Source organism: Sarcophilus harrisii, chromosome 4 (genome assembly GCF_902635505.1).
Source record: "Sarcophilus harrisii chromosome 4, mSarHar1.11, whole genome shotgun sequence".
Taxonomy (NCBI): domain Eukaryota; kingdom Metazoa; phylum Chordata; class Mammalia; order Dasyuromorphia; family Dasyuridae; genus Sarcophilus; species Sarcophilus harrisii.
Genome location: NC_045429.1, coordinates 267,773,433 through 267,798,657, shown reverse-complemented (window position 1 = coordinate 267,798,657; position 25,225 = coordinate 267,773,433). Strand labels below are relative to the sequence as shown.

The following is a 25,225-nucleotide window of genomic DNA, read 5'->3' as shown; positions in this document are numbered from 1 at the left end:
AAAGAATTGAAACCAATCTTGCCTGAATCCAGGTCCGGGACTCTTTCCAGAGGTAACTCAGTGGCGTAAGTAGATAGAATGTTGGCTCTAGAGTCAGGAGTATCTGAGTTTAAATCCAGCCTCAAAGACCTACTAGCTCTGTGATACTGTGTGCTACAATTGTAAATGGGTATGATATAAGCTCCCAAGGTTGTTGTATCAAATGAGATATTATTTTTTGAAAAATATCCATTGTTTTCATTCATCTTAAATATTTAAATATTTTTTTTAAACATTGAGTATTCCAAAATTTCTCTCCTGCCCCCCTTCCCCCCTTCCCCCACCCATTGAGAAGGTAATAATAGTCCATGTAAATAGGAATCTTATTATCCTATATATCTCACTCTCCTATAGAATATACAAAGTATCTCCTGGGGAAAAGGCTAGATAATTTCTTCTTGCTTCTGACTATCCCCTCCCTCAATCTGCTCTCCCTTTTATTACCTCTTCCCTTCTTCTACCTCTTTCCCCTACTTTTGTCCTCCCCTCTATCTAGTCTCTCCTCCTTTTTTCTTCTCTTCCTACTTTTTCCCCCTCCTTCTCCTCTTTCTTCTTAATTATGCTTTACTTAGTTTAACATGCATTCCTTTAAATTTTGAGTCCTCAATTTTGTTTCTCTCTTACTCCTCTCCCTGGCCTTGAGGAAGCAATCAATTCAACACCAATTATATATATGAAGTCACTAAAGCATGTTTTCATATTAATCAAATCAAATAATTTGCAAAGAAGATACAATAAAAAGCAAGAAATATAGGGTGAAAAAATTATACTCCAATCTACACACAGAGTTTATGAGTTCTCTGCCTGGAAACGAATAGCACTTTTCCATCATGGGTCCTTTGGAATTGTCTTGAGATCATTGTATTGATCAAAATAGCCAAATATTTCACATTTGAACACGAGATATTATTTGTATAAGGCTTAGTAAATGCTTGATCCCTTGTTTTCCCCATTATTCCATGCTATTTCACTGAGAAAACTCCTAAAAGTCTCTTCATTTAACCTACTTTATTAAACTCCTAATGTGTTCAGAGTACTGTGTTATGCTTAGCTTGTAATGTAAAAGTGAATAAGTTTAGGGTTTGTCTTCAGGGAACTTACAATCTGGTAGGAGAGACAAGACAGCAACATCTTATCATGGTATAGTAGTAATAGCATTTGTAATGAAGCAATGAGCATAAACCTGAGCAAAATTGAATCTGAGAGGCCTCAGGCTTTTAGATATTTGGCCTTCGGTCTCTTCCCATGTTGTATGTTTGTGTTGTGTCAGGTTTGTGAGTTAGGCTGCTCTAATAGCCCACTATTGCATGTACATGTATAGAAAACAAGCTAACATGAGATCCATCCATCCATCCATCCTGCATTTTTTATGTTGAAAGTTTTATGGATAAATTTTGTTTTTTTTAATTTAAAATGGTTTTTTTCTTTTGTTCCTATATCATCCTCATTTTAAAATCCATCCTTCCTTTCTCCCAGACATAGTGAATCAAACTTTGTAAAAAAAAAAAATAAAAGAGAGATGTGGGTAGGGTGTGGGAAAGCAATTTGACAAAACTAACCCACATGTTAATTGAATCTGACAGTATATGCAATGCTCCCTAGTCATTATCTCCCATGATAATAAAGAATGGAGGCAGGTGTTTTTTCTCATCCCTTCTCTGGGGCTGAGTTTGGTCATTATGATTATGCAGTTCAATTAGTGCCTAGCATGTACTAGGTAAGTACAAGGCTCTGTGACACAAAAGCAAAAAAAAAAAAAAAAACAAAAAACCTCTTTTCTCGAGAAATTTATATTTTGCTTGTTAATATTATAATATACCAATTCTTCCTATGCAACAAGAGAACTATTTGGTTCTGCACACATATATTGTATCTAGGATACACTGTGACATATTTAACATGTATAGGACTGCTTGCCATCTGGGGGAGGGGGTGAAGGGAGGGAGGGGAAAAGTCGGAACAGAAGTGAGTACAAGGGATAATGTTGTAAAAAAAATTACCCTGGCGTGGATTCTGTCAATAAAAAGTTATAATTATTAAAAAAAGTTGAGAATATAAATTGCCTATTGAGGAGTTCACAAAATGCTTCATGTTCAGATGTTTTAAGTATTAACTTCTCAGGAGACTAAATAATACTGTTACTGTTTTATATTTTAAGTTTTTTCTTAGATTGTGCTCTTGTGAGTCCTTTGCATATTCAATATTTCTTTTCTGTGGAAGAAGTAAATAAATGTCCTGTCCCTGGTCTGTAAAAAAAATATTATAATATAGTGTTATTATACTTTATAGTAGCTGAGTTCATTCCATTTGTTATACCTGAAGTAGTAGGAGTAATACTGGACATTCAAAATCTGGGCAATCCTAAGCACTACTCGAGTAGGATAGAGGTTGGGGGGAAGGGTTTAGGTGTCCATTTTTTAGATTAAAGATGTTAAATCAGTTTTTTACTTGTGTCTGACTCTTCGTGACCCCATTTGGGGTTTTCTTGGTAGAAATGTTGGAGTGGCTTGTCATTTCTGTCACCAGCTCATTTTATAGATGAAAAAACTGGGGCAAACAGAGTTAAGTGACTTGTCTAGGGCTACACAGCTTGTAAGTATCTGAGGCTGGATTTGAACTCAGGAAGATGAGTATTTCTGACTCCAGGATGGGTGCCACCTAAATGCCAGATTGAAAGATAAAATTAAGCCTGTCTAAGGCTTGAAGCTGAGGGTCCTTTGACAAGTTGTTTAATATCTTCGAATGAGATAAACATCTGGCATATTAGAATGGTACTTGCTGTCCTGACCTCAAAAGATTTTTTTGTGTAGAGATTAGAATAAGGATTATGATTTTGCTTTTTGTCACTTTGTTACTGCTTTAACAAGTATTGTTATTGTTACAAATACTTTTATTACTATTTGCTGATTTTAGTGATATTGCTGCTGCTACCCAATTCTACATGGTTCCCTATTGCCTCCAGGATTAATTATAAACTCTTCTGTTTGGCATTTAAAATCTTTCACAGTCTTACTCCTGCAGTCCCTTCTAACCTTTTTATATTTTACTCCTCTTCAAGTACTTTTAAGATGAAGCCAATACTTGAAGTCTTGCTCTTTCTCATATGTACCCAGGAGTCTCTATGCCTTGCTCCCTGTGCTTAAAATGCGTTGCTTCCTTCCTCCACTTCTTAAAATTCCTGGCTTTTTTCAAAACTCATCTCAATGCCACCAAAACATCAATCCAACAAGCATTTATTAAGCACTTACTATATGCCAGGTGCTGTTCCATCTGGCTTTTCCCAATTTCCCCCTGATGATGGTACCTCTTCCTACCCAATTATCTTGTATTTATTTTTGTAGTCAATGTGTCCATGCTGTCACAGTCAAGCCATAATAAATCAGGGCCCATTAATTCTATTTAGTTGTGGCTGCAAAGTGCAATAAAAACTTCTGTCCCTCAGTAACATGCCAGGGTCAACCCTCACTGTTGGAAAGTCCTTTCACAAAGTTAAATGAAATCACTAGTGTTGCAGTTTCAAATTAATTCCCTAGAGGAAAATTTATGGCTGGGGATAATGCTTCATGATTCTGCAGCATAAAAAAAATTAGGCATCTAATGAATGAAGGGATGAGAATTCCATCTGTAATAAATAAAATATTTGGGAAAATTCTGTTAAAGAGTAATTATTCTTTCCTTCTTTATCCTGGCTTGGCTGTATATTACCTATCTGACCTTGAACAAATCCTCATTTGTAAAAGGGATTAACAATATCACTTATCTCCCAGGCTTGTAGTGAGGATCAAATGAGACAAAAATTATAAAGTACTTAGCATAGTGCCTGGCTACATATATTATTTAAATATATAGACATATTTACATAAGTATATTATCTAAATATATTTAGATAATTGTATTATTTGATATATTCATATACAAACATTATTTAAGTATTAAATATATTTTCATATAAACACATATATCACATATAAATACAATATTTTTGTTCTTGCTTAGTGGATTAGTAATGTTTAACTCTTTGTGATCCAATTTGGGGTTTTCTTGGCAAAAATACTGGAGTGGTTCCCCATGTTCTTCTCTAGCTCATTTGATAGATAAGGAAACTAAGGCAAACAGGGTTAAGTAACTTGCGCAGGGTCTCACAAGCTAGCATATATCTGAGGTCTGACTTGAACTCACATTTCCTTGACTCCAGGCCTGGTGGTCTACCCATTGTGCCATCTAACTGCTCCAAATAGAATATACAAAAATGCATTTATGTAGTGCTTACTATGTTTAGGGAATTTTAGAAATAATTTGTTTTTCATAACAACTCCAGGAGGTAAATGTTATTATTGTTATTTTTCTTTATTTCTTTTACAATTGAGGAAAATGAGATTAAATGACTTGTCTAGGGTCACAGCTAGTTAAGGCTGACTCTAGATTTGAACTCAGTTCTTCTTGACTTCAGGCTCAGAGCTCTATCTACTAAACCACCTAGCTATACTTCAGTCCATGCTTCTATGTTCCTATAATCCTTCTCTTGCTCTAAGCTGGGCAGAGAAATACCATAGCTCTCCAACTCCCTACTTCCCCATTTGTAAAACGAGAGGGTTGAATTAGATGAACTCTAAGGTCCTTTCCAACTCTGGTTCTATGATCTTTTGATCCCCAGCATTGTAGCTTGGAGCAAAGCTGCATGTTTGTACTGAGCTACTGCTTCCTGGCAAATTTCCCATCTCTGTGCATGGCACAGTGTGGTGTGGTTCAGCATGGTATGGAGTGGTACAACCATTCTAATCATCAAGGCATAACGTCTCTAACCCAATAAAGCACTTCCCAGCATCTAGGAGCAGATTTTTTCAGAAGTTGTCATGGTTGATTAATTATTTGCAGAAGCAATAAGGATTGGGGATTGGCTTAATTTTGTGCCCGTTTGCTATTACAGTAGGAAAATTGGCTCCGTCTAGTTTCATTTGACATAAAGGCCCACAGTTTCCTCCTTTAAGCCTTCCTGTTCTGCCCTTATTTCTATGGATAGTTTCCTGGAGACCTAAAAGGGAAAGTTTCTTTCCTTTTCTTGCCTCCTAGGAAAAGAAATTGTGGGTGTGAAAATAGATATATCTAAAACAGAGTTTTTTAATACACAGAACTTCTAGCTTCTTAGATGGAGACCCTCCTGCGGCAATATTAGCTTTTCTTTGGGTTTGTAGAGAGCCTCTTCTTCCTTCTGAAGGCCTTGGCAATCTAGCCATCTACCCACCCACCCACCAATCCATCCATCCATCCATCTATTGAGCACTGCATTGCAATTTTAGGAAACCCAGATTCAAAGCTTGCCATTACTGTGAGTTAGATGTCTGACCTTGGCAAAGAAATTGAATTTAAAATAACATAATAAAACAAGAGATACTTTATCAGGCATCAGTGCAAAGTTTTGTTAGGTGCCTGAGACAAAGATGAAAAGTGACTCATTATGATTTTAAAATGCATACAATTTTGCAAAGTTTTGTTAAGTTCTACTTTATGCAGGGGACAGCCAGGCAGTGCAGTAGACAGGGACTTCTGAAGTCAAGAAGACCCATCTTTGTGAATTCAAATCTGGTCTCAGGCACTTAATAGATGTGCGACCCTGGGCAAGTCACTTAACCCTATTTACCTCGTTCTTATCTATCAAATGAGCTGGAAAATGAATTGGCAGACCACTACAGTATCTTTACCAAGAAAATCATATCTGAGGATGGGGTCACATAGAGCTGGACATGACTGAAAAATATAACTGAATAACAACAACTATACTCAGGGTTCAACTATACACACTAGGTTCGTCACTTCTTTCTGGGTTTGTTTCCTCACATGTCAAATGAAGAAATTGAACCAAAATCTTTACCTGTAAAATAGCTAGTTAAGTAGATCTTATCTAAGAATGGCACTTGAATTTTCGGACCATGGATTCCTGGATAGGAGTAGTGAGGCTCTTGGATAGGGATAGGGACAAAATGTTATCTAATGAATATTGGTTAAATATATATGAACCTAGAGTTTTAAAATCCAGCTTAAGAGAATTTTAAACTATAAATAGAGAGGTAGAAAATTGCCCCTCATCTCATCCCCCCAATAGATCTTTCCTTCTTTTTTTATTCCTTCCCTCCTTCCTTCCCTCTCTTCCTCCATCTCTCTCTCTCTTTTTCCCTTTCATCTTTTTTTCTATTTATCTATGAGATTATCTCCCCATCTCACTTTGCTTGGAAATGTAGTATCATATACATACATACACACACATGAATTTTTATATATATGGAGAGAGACAAAGAGACAAGCAGACAGAGACAGACAGAGAGATAAGAGTTAATTGTCTTTCTATTTCACCTTGTTTTGGAAGTATAATAACCACTCATAGGCTGATCTCAGTACTGATTCACATGGAAGCTTTAACCTATTTTACTTTTCTGACCTAGGCTGCTTGTCTTTTTTTAAGCAGTGTGGTGGTCCTCTGCTGAATTTAGTGTAGACACTGGATTGGTTTTAGCCTTGCTACAATTCAGAGCTCCTGAACTTAATTGTTCCATAACCTCAGCCTCCCTCAGCATCAGGGATTAGAGATTTGTGGTACTATACCTGGCTGACTCTATAGATTTAATAAATTAGATTATATAGAATGCAATAGACACAGCACAAGAAAAATTGTAATAAAAATGCCTATGAAATCACAGGAGACAAAATCCTTAAAGAAACCTATGGTGTTTATACATAATTAAACAAGTTAAGGATAACAAGCAAGAGTAACTACGTATTGTAACACATGAAAGCAAATTTGACATGACAGTCTTCATGGAGACTTGGTGAAATTAATGAATGGTATATGATTCTAGGAGAGTCTAAATTATTCAAAAATATCATATTAGACAAAATGGTGAAGGTGGATGAAGGGGGAAGAGGATTGAGTATCACTCTATATGAAGAAAGTATGTTCATGTAAGGAAATCCAAGAACTTTCTATATGAAGAAACTGAGGCACAATGATGTCAAGTTATTTGTGCAGAATTATGCAGCAAATGAATGTCTGAAGAAGAATTCTAACTCTGGTCTTACTGATTGCAAGTCCATTATCATGCCATCCACTTGCCACCCAGCCTCCATAGGATCACAGGGTAGAGCTGGACCCCAGAGACCTCAGACTCCTCCTGATGCGGAAACTGAGAAAATACATGAGGAGTTTCGGAAATAGGTTATAAACCTATAATAGAGACATGCTACAGTAGAGATAGAGGACTTCAATTCTTTGGACATTTGCTGGTGTTTCCTTTTGTTAGCTAACAAAATCTTGGTTTGTCCTAGTGATAATTTCATTATTCAGATGGTACAGGAAGCAAAGAACATTTAGGTTTAATATGGTTGGCAATTATTTTATCCTGCTTCAGTCCTGGGGCTGGAACTAGAATTCTTGCACCTAGAATAAATTAAGTTAAGAAAAAAAAATGATATAATAGAATAGCCTGCTCCAGTTTGGTGTAGTAATGCCTATTCCCTAATATTCAGCCCATGAACCCATGAGCATATGGGATTCCACAACCATTGTTCACTTGAACTTGAGTCTAGAGCCTCCACTTGAAGATGGTGGTAGTCTGTGGAGAGGTAGTAGGTATGGGATGAATCAAGGAAGAGAAACACTGTAATGATTGGACTGGGTAAGGGAACAGTCAGTCAGTCAGTCAACCAATAAACATTTTTATGCATAATATGTGCTACACAGTCACTAGGACTAAAGATAAAAATAGAAACAGAAAAAAAATCCCAGATCTCAAGGAGCTTACATTCAAATGGGGGAGGATAATATATAAAAGGAAGCTATAGGAGCAAGGGAAAGGAAGGTATCTAGTGCACAAGACATGGTAGAGAAAGTCTTTTGCAGGTGAGGAGGCTGTTTTACAGCCAGTGGACGGATGAAATCATCTTTGGCCAAGATCTCCTCCCAAAATTAGAAGTTCTGGAAAGAACCAGCCAATTAGAAGTGAGGCCTCAGGAGTAAAAATACTTCCAATGTATGAAGTAGAACAAGTGTGGTAATAGCAAACTTCAAGGTACAGGTAGGGACTACAAGACAATGGACTGCTCTGAATCGGTCAGCCAGGCAACAAACATTTATTAAGTATTTAACACTGTTTCAGGCAATTAATTCCCTAAGCACTGGCAATAAAAGAAAAGACGAAAACATAAGATTGGTTCTTAAGAAGCTCATATCCTACTAGGAAAGATATCATACAAAATATGTGCTTAGATGATATATATATATATATATGTTCTATGTATGTAAATATATGTATGTAGATGTATGAACCTCTTTTTGGATTAACATGTATGTTTTTAGCACCCAGTGCTTAGTCCTTACCTAATAAGGTTTTTTAAAAAAGTTCTTGTTACCAGCCAACTGTAAATAGATGTTTGTTTTTCATTTTCAAAGAGGACCAGTGATGTTATGGATTGATGTCTTGACGGTTAATTGGATTTGTGAGGCAGAATTGAATAAAGTCATCAGCTTCCCTCTCTCTTCCAGAATCATTAAAGTCCAGTGGCAAAACAAAAGTCAGGATGACTGGCAGTGGCTTGTGATGCAGTGGATGACATTGACATCTTTGATGTTTCACCAAACTCTAGGCACTCCACAATACCAGCATCAGGGTGGCTGTTGGAACAAATTGTTCTCCTCTGCCCATTCTGCTGAGAGAAGTCTTCTCATGGTTAGGGGAGATAACCCCCAATTCACTGACAGATTTGCAGTCTGTCAGTTACCTTCATCTGCTTTAGCCAACCTGCCAAAAATGGTTTTTCCAGAGTGTGGTAGTCATAAAGTCACAGGTGAGAGGTGGGTAACAGGTGAATGTCAGAGGTAGATGAGCAGACCTGGGAAGGATTCAATAAGCCTTTACCCCAGAGAGTCTAGTTCTACAGGAGCACCCCATATTCTACATGAACATAGAGGGAAGGCATTGGGAAGGATTAGAAGTGGGGTTGATGGAGGAGGGGCAGGGAAGGAAGGAAGCAAAGAGAGCCAGGACACAGACACAAGGAATGAAAGTTTTCTAAACATGGGAAAAGTCAATGAAAATGCATGGAGTCAGGAGGAGTGTTGTGTGCCAGAAACTGCAATAGTTAGTGAAGCTGGGTTGTAGAAGCGGAAAGGAGTAGAGTGGTAAGAAGACTGGAAAGGGACAAAGGAGCATTAAATGCTGGAGGAATTTAAATTTGAACCTGGGGGTGTTAGGAAGCCACTGCAGGCTATCATGGGCAGGGGAGTTGGAGGGGGATTGTGGCAGCTATCTAGTTGGATCTGTGCTTTGGGGAAGATCACTTTGGCAGCTGGTTGGAGGATAATATGGAATGGGGAGAGACTTGAGATAGGGAGAAGACTATTGTTATAGTCCAGATTTGAAGAGCTCAGAGCTTACACGTGAGTGGCTGCTGTGGCACTGGATAGAAGGTCAGATATTGTAAAGGAAGGCTGGCAAGGAAGAGGTCTCTCATCTATGTCAGTACTCTGGGACAAAACCCTGTTTGTTCTAAACTAGTTATGACTCTGACACCTTTTTGCAAGGGTGCATGTATGAGGTGACAAAACATAAACATAGAAGGGTATACAAAATGAATACAAGGAAAAATATGAATATTTTGTATATCAATGAATACAAGGGAGAGAGAATATTAGCGTGGGAGATGGCAAAGTGGATAGAGTTCAGGAACTAGAGTCAGGAAGACTCATAGTTCAAGTGTGGTCCTAGACACTTACTAGCTGCGTGACTCTGGGCAAGTCACTTAACCTTGTGTGCCTCAGTTTCCTCATCTGTAAAATAAGTTGGAGAAGGAATGACAAACCATTCCAGTATCTCTTCCCAGAAAACCCCAAATGGGGTCACAAAGAGATAGACCAGACTGAAAAATAAAATATTGACAAAATGTATGAGGTGAATCCTAGCTGAAGTAATTTTGAAATTAATTCCCAGATTCTACTCGCTTCCTGGAACTGCTTGTGGCTGAAAGGGCCCTAAAAGATCATTAAGTCCAGACCCCTCATTTGCTATGTGGAGAAACGGGTTCAGGAAAGGGAAGTAATTTACCCGGTCTCAGACAAGCCAACAGAAAAGGCTGAGATTCAAGTTAACAAATCTCTTCAGAGGAACAATGATTTAGATAAAAATCATGAAACCAGAGGAGTGATCTGAACTTAGAACAACCGTAAGGTTGGTGTGAGGCCCCTGGAATTGGCCATATGGATGAAGTTATAGTCTCTTTTCCCCATTGAATCCTATTTCCTCTTCCCTGGCCTATTCCTCCCACCCAATTCATATCAGTGCCAAGAGAGCACGTGTGGGAATGTCTGCACAGTGCTAGATGTGCCTTCTGGAGACCACAAATATTGCTGGCAATGACTGTTTGGGGTTTTACCTGTGATTTCATATGAACATTTAGAGTGGAGATGTCTCTAAATTTGCCATCTCATGTTTCTTTTGACCTCCTGTAATTCTGCTTTGCTCATAGAGCACATGCCACAGGGAGCTTCGACCAACCCAGGTCAGCCCCTCCTGGACAGTGCCTTCCGGGTGACTCTGAGATGTTAACTTGCTCAGGCTCTCACAGCCTGGACAGGTCAAAGACAGAAATGGAATCCAGTCTTCCTAAGTCACAAACCCAGCTCCCTATGCCCTCCTTGTATCATTTGGATGGTCACTGAAGGTGCTAAAAACTTCTAGAGGCTGAGAACGACCTCCTTCCTGCAAGCCCTCGGAAACATGGCAGAACAGGTGGAGCAGGAGGAGGTGGGATACAACCCACACTAGTCGCCATCCTTGGCTTTTAGGGGCAGAAGCAGCAGATCCCTAAAGAAAACCAAACCTGATCCACCGCTCAATCCGTCTTGCCCAGACTGACCCTGGCCGGGAATTTCAGAAACGACTATATTCCTTATGGATTTGGCTCAACTCTAGCAAAACAACTGGCTCAGCATCTCACAGTCCTGAGTCTTGCTCTCCCGGAGTGAAATTCTGTCTAACAGAGACCCCTTCTGCTTTTGAGTAAGGCGGTGGAGGCCCTAGGAAACCTGCCCTGGCTCTGTGGTTCCTTTAATCTGCCTCAAACGTCTTTTGATGTGGCCAAGTTACTTGGGTACCAGATCAGAGGGTAGGGAGGTAGGGCTTGGCTTCTCCTGGGCCCCGCTTCCACGTTGGCCTGTAAAATATGCAGGACACCAGCCAAGAGAGACTTAAGCCCCGTGGCCATATACCCCAGCTTAGCAGCAAGGCTGGGCTGAGCTGATCACTCAGGGCTTCGGTGGCTGACTTCCAAAAAGCCGGACGACATCATAGGAAGTGCAGAGTCAGTCACATAAGCAGGGAGGTGTTCCCAGCTCCGGGCTAGGCCTGAGCTGACATGCTGGGATGGCACTGGGGGGCACTGTGCTACCAGAGATAAGTCTCTCTTCACACGAACCTGGGGAAAAGCTTAGGGTCTGCTCCGTTTCTTTTTTCAGAATTGGAAGGACCGTTAGAGAAAACGTAGTTCATTACAGATTAGTAAACTGAGCCCCAAACAAGTAAAACATTTAAAGACACCTATCATCTGTCTGTCTATCCATCTATCTATTACCTATCTTTCTATTTATCTCTCTTTTTTCTCCCCCTCTCTCCCTCCCTCTTTCCTTCCTTCCTTCTTCTCTCCCTCCCCTCCTTCCTTCCTTCTTCTCTCCCTCCCCTCCTTCCTTCCTTCCTTCTTCTCTCCCTCCCCTCCTTCCTTCCTTCCTTCTTCTCTCCCTCCCCTCCTTCCTTCCTTCCTTCTTCTCTCCCTCCCCTCCTTCCTTCCTTCCTTCTTCTCTCCCTCCCCTCCTTCCTTCCTTCCTTCTTCTCTCCCTCCCCTCCTTCCTTCCTTCCTTCTTCTCTCCCTCCCCTCCTTCCTTCCTTCCTTCCTTCTTCTCTCCCTCCCCTCCTTCCTTCCTTCCTTCCTTCTTCTCTCCCTCCCCTCCTTCCTTCCTTCCTTCTTTCTTCTCTCCCTCCCCTCCTTCCTTCCTTCCTTCCTTCTTCTCTCCCTCCCCTCCTTCCTTCCTTCCTTCCTTCTTCTCTCCCTCCCCTCCTTCCTTCCTTCCTTCCTTCTTCTCTCCCTCCCCTCCTTCCTTCCTTCCTTCCTTCTTCTCTCCCTCCCCTCCTTCCTTCCTTCCTTCCTTCTTCTCTCCCTCCCCTCCTTCCTTCCTTCCTTCCTTCTTCTCTCCCTCCCCTCCTTCCTTCCTTCCTTCCTTCTTCTCTCCCTCCCCTCCTTCCTTCCTTCCTTCTTCTCTCCCTCCCCTCCTTCCTTCCTCCTTTCCTTCCTCCTTTCCTTCCTCCTTTCCTTCCTCCTTTCCTTCCTCCTTTCCTTCCTCCTTTCCTTCCTCCTTTCCTTCCTCCTTTCCTTCCTCCTTTCCTTCCTCCTTTCCTTCCTCCTTTCCTTCCTCCTTTCCTTCCTCCTTTCCTTCCTCCTTTCCTTCCTCCTTTCCTTCCTCCTTTCCTTCCTCCTTTCCTTCCTCCTTTCCTTCCTCCTTTCCTTCCTCCTTTCCTTCCTCCTTTCCTTCCTCCTTTCCTTCCTCCTTTCCTTCCTCCTTTCCTTCCTCCTTTCCTTCCTCCTTTCCTTCCTCCTTTCCTTCCTCCTTTCCTTCCTCCTTTCCTTCCTCCTTTCCTTCCTCCTTTCCTTCCTCCTTTCCTTCCTCCTTTCCTTCCTCCTTTCCTTCCTCCTTTCCTTCCTCCTTTCCTTCCTCCTCCATATGGAAATACCATTTTCTAATGTGAAGGCCTCTTCTCCTTTTCTGGCATGAATATTTGCCTTCTTCCAAGATGTAGCTTCCTCAAAGTATCTGAGCGTGATGCTGTGGAAACAAATTCCTTTCTTTCCTGTGTCTCTAAGGAAGCAAAGGATGAAAGATATAAACAAACTCTTAGTCTAATGTAGCACATTTTCCACTGTTTCTCACAAGCGGAATATCCTGCCTGGGCAAGCTAGATGGAGGTCATGCTTTGAACTTTGATCCTGGGTTCTTCCTAACCAGAAGTCTTCAAGGAAAACTGAATGACCATTTGTAAGGTATACTGTAGAAAGGAATTTTTTTTTAAACATATGAAACAATTCTGCAATTAATTCTCAGATTCCTCTCTCTTCCTAGAGCTGCTTCTAGCTAGAAAGGATCTATGAGATCATTGAGTTCAAGCCCCTGTTTTATCAGATAGGGAAACTGGTAGCCAGAGAGAGGAAGCAGCTTGCCCAAGAGTATGGACAAGTCAGCAGGAGAGACTGGGGTTCAGGTTAAGGCATCTCTTTGCAAAAAAAACAATGATTTGGATAACAGGCAAGCTGTGAAAGGAATCCTATAAGCTTAGAATAAACAAGCAATAGAAGTGTGAGGTTCAGTGACCTCTAAGGCTTCTTCCTGAGATTCTGTGGTCTCTAAGGTGGCTTCTGAATCTTAAGTCCATGCTCCTGTGAATCTCTGAAGTGACTTGGTGAAGACCACACACATAGTGTTTAAGCCAGGTAAAATGTCTCCTGACTTCCTGTCCCGTACTTCATCCAATACTGCATGAATGCATTCTTTCTTAGCAAAGGGGAATGAGCCTCACTGAGATTTCAGTGGGTATTATTTCAGATCATATCATGATATATTTTGCATTTAGCTTCTTCTACTTTTTAGTCAGTTAATTTGTTTTTTGAGAGTTGGTCTTTTTATTTTTCTCAAACTGCAAAAATATAATAGTCATTCATGGGTCTGATGCCATTGCTGATAGGCAGGGAAACTATGACATATTGACTTTCTAACCTGGACCAGTTTGTACCTCCTTTAGCAAATTGGTGTCCTATCACTCCAATCCTTCCAAGTTACTGGTTTTAGCCCTACTGTAGCTCAGAATCAGGCAGCTAGGTGACACAGTGGATAGAACAGGGCTTTATCCATTAGCAAATGACTCCAGGTATATAGATATATAAATTAAGTATACAAATCAAACATTTAATTATAATAATTCATAATTTCATGACCCCCAAGTTCAACTATGAGACATCATATGGAGTTGCTAATCACAGTTTAGAAAACTGAGGTATAGAAGCACCAGGCTAGGAATTAGGAAGAACTTATCTTCCTGAGTTTGAATCCAGCCTCAGATACTTACTAGCTGTGTGACCCTGGGCAATGTTAATCCTATATACTTCAATTTCTTTATCTATAAAATGAGCTGGAAAAGGAAGTGGCAAACGACTCCAGTATCTCTGCTAAGACTTCTCCATCCCCATCTTCAGGTGGGGTCATGAAGAGTAAGACACTACTGAAATGGTGGGGAAAAGGTTCTTGGGTCAAAGGGATAATCAGTTTTAAGATAGTTGGTGGAAGAACTACTAGGTTATACACCAAAAGTCATACTAGATAAAGTCTGGCTCTAGGAGTCAGGAAGATTTGAGTTCAAATCTAACCAGAGCTGATTATTCAGGGCATGTATGGCTGACTTCCAGGAAACTAAACAACATCATAGAAAGTGGAGTCAATCACATGGCAGCACATAGTTTATATAATCCTGGGTAAGTCACTTAATTTTTGTTTGCCTCAGTTTCCTCAGGAAAACAAGTTTTGCAGAATTGTTATATGGATCAAATAAAATAATATTTAGAAAATTCAGGGTGTGATATAGTGTCTGGCTCATAGTAGATACTATATAAATACTTATTTTTAAGTATTTAAAAAAAGAAAGAAAAGAAAAACTTGTACTAACTTATTCAGACTACAATAGTATAGGAAAATAAATAAATATTAAAAACTAAAACAAATACATTGTAAAATATTATAGCTAGCCTTTATTTAAAGTTTACTACATACTTTACACATGCTATCTCATTTGATCTTCACAGCAACAGTACTATTATCATTCCCATTTTTCAGAGGAAAAAATTGAGGCTGAAATGAATGAAGTGATTTTTCCAAAGTTACACAGGTAGGAAGTATCTAAATCAGGATTTAAACTCTCCAAGTCTAGCATTCTATGTATTGTGCAATTTAGCTGTCTCTAAAAAGAAAAAAAGAAAAGATCAACAATAGAATTGCCATTTTAATTTCTGCCAATTAATGAAGACAAGATCATAGAATCTTAGAATTGATAATAGCTTATGCAGCCATCTAATTCAATTCAAATAAAAAGAAAATATTTCCCTCTACAACATGACCTCTTAATTGGCTTGGTTTGAGAGGGAACCTCATTACTTTTTGAGGCACTCCATTATATTTTGACATCAGTTCTAATTGATAGGGGCAGTCAGGGTGTGATGCATAAAGCACTGATTTCAGATAGGAAATCAAGTCAACAAACATTTTATTTAACTTTGTGTCAGACACGGAACTTTAAATCTTAGGATTTTAAAAAAAGGTGACAACAATCTCTCCTCTATCAAAGACTTCACAGTCTAATGGGAGAAAAATCAAGCAAACAGCTTTGGACAAACAACCTGGATGGAGGTTAAATCAGAGATAATCTCAGAGGCTATATATAGGGAGCACTGAAAAAGGCTTCTTGCAGAAGATGAGATTTGAGCTGAGGCTTGAAGGAAGCCAGGCAAGCCAGAAGCCTGGGCTGGGGAGGTATGAAGGAGGAGGAACAGTCATGAGAATGCAGAGTGGGCAAATGGCACCTCTTAGGCAAGGAGCCGGCATTGAGACCAGTGTCAATGCTAAGAGAAGTAAGTAGGAAGCCTGGAAAGATAGGGGGATTGTGAAGATATTTTGAAAGCCAATAGATTTGGATCCTGGAGGTCACAGTGAACCACTGGAATTTATTGAATAAGAGGATGAGTTGTAGATTGAGTCCCATCTCTTCTATATCCTGGCTGTATGACCTGGATAAATCATTTTATTTTTCAGTGCCCTGGCCAATTCTGTAAGACAGTAAACTGAAGAGAAGGTATCAATCAACATAGGAGTTTGTGGTTCTGAAGAAATTCCAGGCCAGTTCCTATCCCTATGGAATTCGTTGGAAGTTTGTCCTGAAGTTCTGATTGGCAAACCTAATTTTTGTTGTTCAGTTGTGTCTGATTCTTTGTGACTCTTTTTAGAGTTTTCTTGGCAGATACTGGAGTGGTTTGCCAGCTTCTTCTCCAACTTGTTTTATAGATGAGGAACAGTGTTAAATGATTTGCCCAAGGTTACATAGATAGGATTTGAACTCAGGAAGATGAGTCTCCCCAATTCCACATCCAGAGCTCTATTCACTATGACACCTAGATGTCTCTAACTAGCTCTTTCCTGGTTTGGCCTACTTCTGACTTGCTTTCCTCTAAAATTTAATCTCTCTTTTGCAAGATAGCTCCTCAAGCACTTGAAAGTAATTATCTTCTTTTGTCCCCTTCTTTTGAGTCTTTACTATTTCAGGATATTTCTGTAAACTGCCATTTATTTCAACCAGTCCTCATATGGCATGACCTCAAGCTTCTTCCTCATCTTGATTATTCTCCTCCGGATGCTCCTTAGGTTATCACTGTTCTGCCGCAAATGTGGCACCCAGACCTTGACACAGTAGGCTAGATATTCTCTGACCAGATGTTTGGCTCAGTGACCAGATGTAGTTTGGCTCAGTGACCAAAGAGCTAGAGAGTTTGGTGCCCTGAGCCAGAGTTTAGAGAACAGTGAATTTTAGATTACAGAGTTTTTCAATTTTTATATCACTGTTTTACAAACTGTTCACTAGCTGATGTTGATCTCCAAGCAAATTCTTACTAGTTTGCAAAATGTTTACTGCTAAAGATCCTTATTTCTTATAAACTTTAATAAAATCAGTTTCTCTTTTATTCTATGCCTCCTCTTTGTATCCCATTCCTTTGCCTTCCTGGGAGGACCAGCAAGCAGCTAAAGTTAGGGGCATCTAGGTGGCAGAGTGAATAAAGAACACCAGACCTGGAATTGTATTGGAAGTGATTACAAGTCAGGAAGACTTGCGTTCAAGTGTCATTATTGACCTTTCAAACTAGATGTTCCAGGCAAGTCACAATCTTTCAATTTATCTTGGAAACTTTCTTAGATTTTAATAAAGTCTTAGACTTCACTATTTAGTGAAGGTGCCCATCTATATTGGTCTCCCTCACCCTCCCTACCTCCTTTCACCTCCTTTCCTTCCTTCCTTTGCCAGAGTAGCACCTTGCAATATTTGGAAGGAGGATTTGGACTTTTCATTTTTCTCATAAGCCTGGGAGTAGTCAGGAACTGCTGAGAACCATACATAGTGTCTGAGAGCCAAGGATAAGCTGGACATAGAATTTATAGCTCTCAAAGATCCCAACAGAAATTGGGAAATTACTTGAGCATACTACAGAAAAGAAATAAGGACTTCCAGTCACCAAATAGAACCAGTTGTTGCCCTTCTACCATGCATACTCCCCAAATTTGAGCCTACTTTCCCATAGATTTTGTATGTAGTTGCTTAGGGGATAATGTGGGAGATCATTTATACTAATTCTTCTTAGTGCACTACCTTAGAAAATATCCCTTTCCAAAAGTTACTTAGATCTGACTGATGAAAATGATTCTTAACTGATAGTCCTGGCAGGCAGTGAAAGCTTGTGAGCTCTATAAGATTAGAAAACTATCTTCAAACCCTTCATAGATATCCATCATTCTAGGGAGTTGGAATAGTAGGTCCAGAGCATGTTCAAAACAGGAAGGAAGAAAGAAAAGGAGGGAAGGGAGGAAATATAGGGACATTAGAAAATTTGTTGTTACACGAATGCACATATAGGATACTACCCCTCCCACATAGATGAATAGTACTGTTGATGAAAAGAACAGAAAGAGAGCTTTTATGTAAGGGGGTGGGGAGAATGATATAAGGAATTTTGGACCATGATTCAGATTGGAATTTAGATTGAGATATCCTGATCAGCAATAGTAGGAGAAAAGGAATTTAAGAGAAAAGCTTAAAATTAAGTTGGGGCTTTTCTAATTAGCTTCTGGGGAAGGACTGGCTAGGTTTATATCACAAAAGAGCTAGAGAAAATTCCTGGGATTAAAGGGGTAGCAGGCACCTCCCTCTAAGACCAATGGTCCTCAAACTTTTGTTCTCAATATCTTTATCCTATTAAAAATGATTGAGGATCTGTCTAAGACCTTTAGATCCCTCTGAGCTGAAGAATATTATAGCACAGTGCAGCAATAACACAGATATTAAACATCAGCAGAGACATCCAGTAAAAGTGGAAGATTTGAGGTAAAGGCAGCATGGAAGAGAGAACAGTGTAGCAGAGGATCCCAGCTTAGTTAAACGACAGCTTTTCTGCTAATATCATCAGATTGATGGGATGCAGCTTCAAGGGGAATGTCACAATAATCCTGAGGCCCCCTGACCTTAGGAGTGCAGTTCTAACAATCTGTTTGTCAATAATCCTAAAGTCTTAGGAATATTAGAGTATAGTCTCACCAACATTGCTGACTGTCAAATAAACTATCTGTTGGTCAGTGATAACAAAGTTCCCGAGACAATAATAAATAGACCACCCCTCAAACCTGCCTGTAAACCATAAAACTAGCAAATAAGTAACATGAAGCTCCTAGGAACTTTTTCCTATAAATTTATCTCCTTGCTTCTGCTTCTTTGCTAAATTCTTTTGGAAATTAGCCCACTTCAATGGCATTACAATTATAATAAACTTGACTTTGAGCTTGCAAATTCTTTTGAGATACCTCTCGACACTGATCTGAGACCCCAACCTTTTGGGGTCTCCTTTGAACCTCAACAAGAGGAACTTGGTGGCTCTGCAATACTAGGTTGATGACCTCAATGTGCTTTGGTCAGATGTTTTCTACCATTAATGTTCTCTGATCACCTATGCTACTTAAGTTTAGAACTTCCCCCACCAATGGTGTAGCTTTCTCAGCGTGAGTGAGGAGTGTGTAAAAGGGAAATTTTCTTGCCACTTGCCAGCTAAGCCTTATCCAAATATCATTTGCTTTGAACTAGTCATGTACTTTGGTTGGCTAATAAAAGTTGCACATTAGTGGGGGATTATGAACTATGATTTTGAATGGATGCTGACTCAAGCAATGTAGTTCAAATCTGGGTATTATTTAGGAGTCGGGGGAGTACAGGGTATTACAAAAGAAAGGTAATCAAGGGGTAAGGGAAGGAAAGCAGAAAAGCAGGCAGGCAGTCTTGATGTCTGCTCACTGGGCTCCGGAATTTAGAACAAGCATTGGTGTTCATGTGGGTACTATCCTGGACTGAAAAAAAGTCCTTCCCTCGTAAGACTTTGGGTTCTTTCCATCCTTACAGTTTTGCTTGTGACACTCGCTCCATGGAAACCTATAGTAAGCATTTCTTGTGTGTTTCTTCCTCTTTAATTTAATTTAAAATCTCTTCAAACTCAGTGCTTCATCCATTTCCTGTGGCAGTGGGTTCCCCCATGCTGATTATATGTTACCAGTGAGTGCCTGTCCCTGGGGCCCATTTTAACTTGGCTGATGATGCTCTCCCATCATGCCTCCTCATCCCCCTTCCTCCCTCTTCCCTAGTCTCACCAAGGGGCTGAGTGAGCAGGAAAGAGTTCAGCTGGTGAGGGGGAAGAGTTAGGGGTCATGGTAGGGAGAGGAGTGCCTGGTCAGCACTCAGTCACCTCCATCATTACTGTAAAGTCCCTGTCTTCTGGAAGCAGACCAAGCCCAAGCCAGGAAAACCAGGCCTACTACAAATAGCCCAGCAACAGGAAAACCAGCTAGGGCGTACCCTGGGAACAGTCAGCATACAGGGATGGAGGGGGATGACTCCCAGGGCAGAGTTCACTGTTCAGGGTTTGAGGGTGCAAAAAATCCCAAATTGTAGCTCCTTCTATCTTATCTGCCACAAGCACATCTCCCAGCTGCTTCTTTCTCCATAATTTACCAGAAAACAGTACCTCTCACTTCTCCACAGCTTTATGTTTTTTGAGTACTTATTACATACATCCTTTCAGCAGAACCTCACAACTGCCTTATGAGGCTGCTACAATGGAAAGATCAATGGATTTGTGGGCAGAGAAAATAAATTCAAATCCTGGCCCTATTATCTACTACTTACTAATCACTTCCTCTTTCTGGCCCTCAGTTTCCCCACTCTAAATATAGGAGTTGAATTAGATTTTTCAGATCTTCATCTCATGATTCTTTGAAAAGTAGACTAGTATTGTCATACCATGCAGGGCCATCTTCAGTCATCTTGATTTATATCTGGCCATTGGACCCAGATGGCTCGGGAAGGGAGAGTAAGGCAGGTGACCTTGCTCAGCCCTCCCTCACTTAAATCCAATTCACTTGCATGTCATGACACCATCTGCCTGATATCATGGTCCTCTTCAAGAACAAAGGACAAAACAACCTGGAGACTGAACACTTTAGCTAGTTAATGATAAATCTCTGATTTGGGTCTCTGTGATTTAGATCCTGGTCCCATATAATACAGGGTAACTAGGTGGTACAGTAGGTAGACCTCTGGGTATGGAATTATAAAGACTCATCTTCATGAGTTCAAATCTGGTTTCAGATACTACTTGCTCTGTGACCCTGCCCAAGTCATTAATCCTGTTTGCCTCAGTTTACTCATCTGTAAAATGATTTGGAGAAGGAAATGGTAAACCACTTCAGTATCTTTGCCAAGAAAATCCCAAATGGGATCACAAGGAGTTGGACACTACTAGAAATAAACTCAACAACCCATGTAATAATATTTGTAATATTAATATAAAATCTGTAATAAAATAATATGGTATCATCATAATAATTTTATATTAATGCAATCCCAGATCATGTAAGTCTCAAATAATAATAATTATTATCACAACAGCAATGACAACAGTGGCAATGATAATAGTATCTGGATATATCACTGGATGTGTTACCTTGAATAAATCATCTTTTCTTTCTGGAGTTCAATGAGATAGTTCCTACTCTCAAGAAAAATGTTCACAGATCATTGAACACAAGAGATATATCTGTAAATCTCTATCTAAACTATCTATATAATATATTAGATTTATCTATCTATATGTTACAGATATGTTTAAGGTATGTACTAAGATATAAACATATACAAAGCATAGAGACATATCGCCTATATATTTATTTGTGTATACTTATACTACATATATGTACACAAAATGCATATTTCTATGTATATAAAATATACAAAATTTTTTTATGTGTGTGTGTGTGTGTGTGTGTGTGTGTATGTGTATGTGAACTAATAGTTGGGGAATCAAGAAAGACTTCCTGAAGATGATTGTTCTTGAATTTTGCCTTAAAGAGAGGGAACTAGGAGTTTCCCGAGAAGGCAAAGTAGAGGCTTTTCTGGCTAGAAAATAAAGATTTCTTGAGCAATATTAAGCTTAGGGAATTGTCTTTTTAATAATTGCAAGTTGGAAAGTTCAGGGATCTAGCTTTCTTTTTGGAAATCCTCTGAATCCCAAGGAAGGGAAACATAATGGGGCTACTAGATGGGCATCTCTCTTCTTATAGATCCTGATTGTCTCTAATAAAGAACGGTTCAAGTCTTTTGTTCCTCCATGTGATGTCTTTAATTCCTTCTTGTTTCTCCAGTCCCAGAGGTCACACAAGTGATCATCTCTCTTTAAAGGACATGCTGCTCAGGAAATTCCTTTTTACTGGATAAAAGATTGTGTTATCAAATTAACTAATGAGACAACCTTTAAAGTTAATCCTGTCCAAGAAATCTTTAGAATCAATATTTCTAATCAAAGAAGAAAGATTTCTTTGTTGTAAGTCATATCTTTAGTCATATCTGATTCTCTGTGACCCTATCTGAGGTTTTCTTGGCAAAATTTCTAGAATGGCTTGCCTTTTTCTTCTACAGTTTATTTTACATATAAAGAAACTGAGATAAATTAGGATTAAGTGAGTTGTACAACCAGCTAGTAAGTTTCTGGGGCCAGATTTAAACTCCTGACTCTATGCCTAGAACTCTATCCATTATGATATCTAGCTGCCCTTAAGGTGAGACTGTTTTACATTTCATCTCAGAAATTTTCTAGCTATGTGACCTGAACAAATAATTTAACCTAGATAAGCCTTAGTTTCCTTATATGTAAAATGAGGAGCATAATACCTGCAGTGTCTACCTCATGGCATTATTGTGAAGCTCAAATGAAATAATATAAAAGAATACTTTAAATTGCTATGTACGTGTCACATATTATTATTATTAAACACGTATGTTTTTGTCTTTCTTTCCTCAGTATGATGTGCCTAGTCTGAATTTTCAGATCCTCCCTTAGTTCCTCATAAACCTTGGCTCCTTTTGGTTCATGGTGTCAGATTCATGGAAGGACATCTTTGCCGGCAGTCTAACTGCTCATATTCCTTTGTGTGGAAAATGAGAGATGACAGGGTGCTCCCTGAGAAAGCCACTGTGAGATAAGCCAGGAGAAGAAATCAGTCTCTCTGGAAGAGGAACAGGCTGTACTTTGGAAATGAAATATTCCTCTGAGGACCCTTTGGAGGCTTAATATTCCAGCCGCAGGTGTCAGAGGAAGGCGGACCCGAGGAAATGGGGCACCAGAGCTAGGTTTTGGAAATGTTCGGAGCCTGATGTTCCTGACATCTGCAACTTTCATCTGGGTCCTGGGAGACGATCTGGGTTGCCTTCAGAGTTTCACATTGACAACTTCTACATTCTGGGCAGCAGCCTACTAGCATAGGATTGGACACTTAATGCTGGAAAGGACCTTGGAGTTCCTGTAGTCATACCCACTAATTTTATAAAGGAGGAAACTAAGAAATGATTTGCCCAAATTCAAGTGACTGAGCCAGGATTTGAATATGGATCCCTCTGGCCAACATTCCTCCTCTTTACTTTTGACTTTGGGCTTTTTAACTGCACATGGCAGGGACTGACTCCTTGAGATCCAGAGTGGGGAGGTGACTTGCTGCTAACCTAGTTTCTCGTTTTATTCAGCGGAATGATGTCTTTTTCCCATATGGGGAAACTAAGTTTCAAGGAGCTTAGCATTAACCCCCATTCAGAATTCTAGGCTACTAGCCTAGCTTGCCTATCTATTTGTGACAACCTAGATAGCATCTCCTCCTCACTACTGCCATTCTAAAAGATTCCAAGGACTACTAAAATTTATGGGGAAAAGGCCACCTTAATTAAGAGCCTTCTGTACTAGAAAGGAAATAGACTTTCATTTTCCTAACAGTGACATGATTTATCACAACCCCTCCCCAATTTCCCCCAAAGTCATCACCCTTTCCAGGAGAAACATCTATCACTTGCAAGACATTTCAAGAACCACCTTCCATTCCTCCTCCCCATTTCCTGATGCCCTCCAGGCCTTCTGACTTTAATCTATCCCCCCTGCCCCAAAGGTTCATGGGCCAAGTTCAAGCCATGAACAGATCCTCTATTGTACCTCCATTCATGATTGGAAGAGAAAAAAAAGTTGATGATCCCTCCTGGAGCCCAGCCTTGGAGGGAGATGCCACTTGGTAACTCAGGGTGTGGGGAGGGAGGGCTGCCTCCTTGGCCACCCTTGCTTTTGATGCCTGCCATGAAAATATATGTGTTTAATCAGGCTCCTGACAGGTAAAGGCTGTTAAAAAAAAAAAAAAAAAAAAAAAAAAAAAAAAAGACAGTTTGTTCTCTCAAACTGTTGAGTGCCTAAGTCCCCTGTTTACTTTGGAATCGAATGAATAACATTGTTTCAGGGAAGGAACTTTTAAGAAGCAGGGTAATATTTTACAGTAGAGAGGAGGACAGATTTTGGGGGTCTTTTCCTGCTTGCTCTCTCTCTGTCTTTCTCACTTTAGTTTAAGTTCACCTCCCCAAATCTGGATCTTCTTTTCACTCCTCTTATTTCTAACCTAAACATGCTACCACTGAAACAGAACTCGGTTCCTCTTTTCCATGCTGGCAGCAACAAGGGCTCACAATCTCCAGGCTCTTTCCAGCTGCCAAGAGGGAAAAAAACACACAAAACTGTGTCAGGCAACAGCCCCCCCAACATTTTATCAAAACCAAATGCCATTGAAAGCCTTGCCATTGCCCCTGCAAGAGCCCCAGCTCAAGGAGGAAGCACAGCATGGTTGAGAGAGTGCTGGACTTCGGGGAAGAGGTTCAAGAAGATCCAGATTCCAATTCTGCTTTGGATACTTGATGGTCTTATGAACTTGGACAAATAACTTAATTCTCTGAGCCTCAGGAGTTTCCTCATCTTTAAAATGGGGTGGATAATAACAAAACCACCTACCTCATAAGTTTGTTAGGAGGAACAAATGAAATATTCAAATTTGGAAAGAATTTGCAAACCTTAAAGTCCCATATTAAAGACAAGATGCTATTATTAAGACATAAAACTGTTTTGCCACTTCTGAATGAAATAGACCAATAGCTCACATTTTCTCTTTTTAATAGGCTTTATTGTTGTTAAGATTTTTTTTGAAAAAATATATATTTTTAAATTTATGGAATAAACTAATCATTTTCACAACATAATACAATAAAAAAGCTGATTGCACACCAAACAGCAAATCCACAGTGTACAATTCATCATTTCTTTTAAATACACAACAGATATAAATTTTCTTTCCCTCTCTTTTTTCCTTTACTTCACCAGGGATGGCTACCAGGAGACATAAATAGGTATATTATTCCATATGTATTTCTATTTATCAGTTCTCTCTTTGTATACAGATAATGTCTTTATGTGTCCTTTGTAGTTAATTTAAGTATCTATAATGGTGTTATTTGGCCAAAGTCATTCTTTAAAAAATGTTGCTGTTATTTATACAATGTTCTCTTAGTTCATCTCTTTCTTATTTGGAGGGAAGGGGCAAGAAAGATTATTTTCTTATTATATTACTGAAAAGATGAAAATAAGATTCCCTTTCTTTTTTCTTTGGAAAAGAAAATTATAATATTTCTTGATCAATTCTACTAGTATCTTTGAAAGGTCAAAAGACCCAAACAAAAGTTTTTCCTTTTTTTTTTTTTTTTTTTTTTTTTTTAATATTGTGGACTCCTTTGCCAGCAGACTAGTGAAACCTTGGAATTCCTTCTCAGAATCGATTTTTTAAATGCACAAAATAAAATGCCTAGTATTACAAAAATAACCCACGATATTAAGAAAGTGATCTAAATATTTTTAAAAAAGTAAAACAAAGGGCAGGTAGGTGGAACAGTGGATAGAG

The 25,225-nt window shown here is 39.4% G+C and overlaps 1 long non-coding RNA gene across 2 annotated transcripts; it reads left to right on the top strand.

Annotated features, from left to right (window-relative positions):
• Positions 1-23,666, top strand: LOC116423695. Of its 2 annotated transcripts, none has more exons than XR_004234203.1 (2): positions 1-52; positions 22,273-23,666. It is a non-coding gene; the product is annotated as an uncharacterized LOC116423695 (long non-coding RNA). The 2 variants fall into 2 exon arrangements; XR_004234202.1 differs by having other exon boundaries at positions 9-65.
• Positions 23,667-25,225: the final 1,559 nt, after the last annotated feature.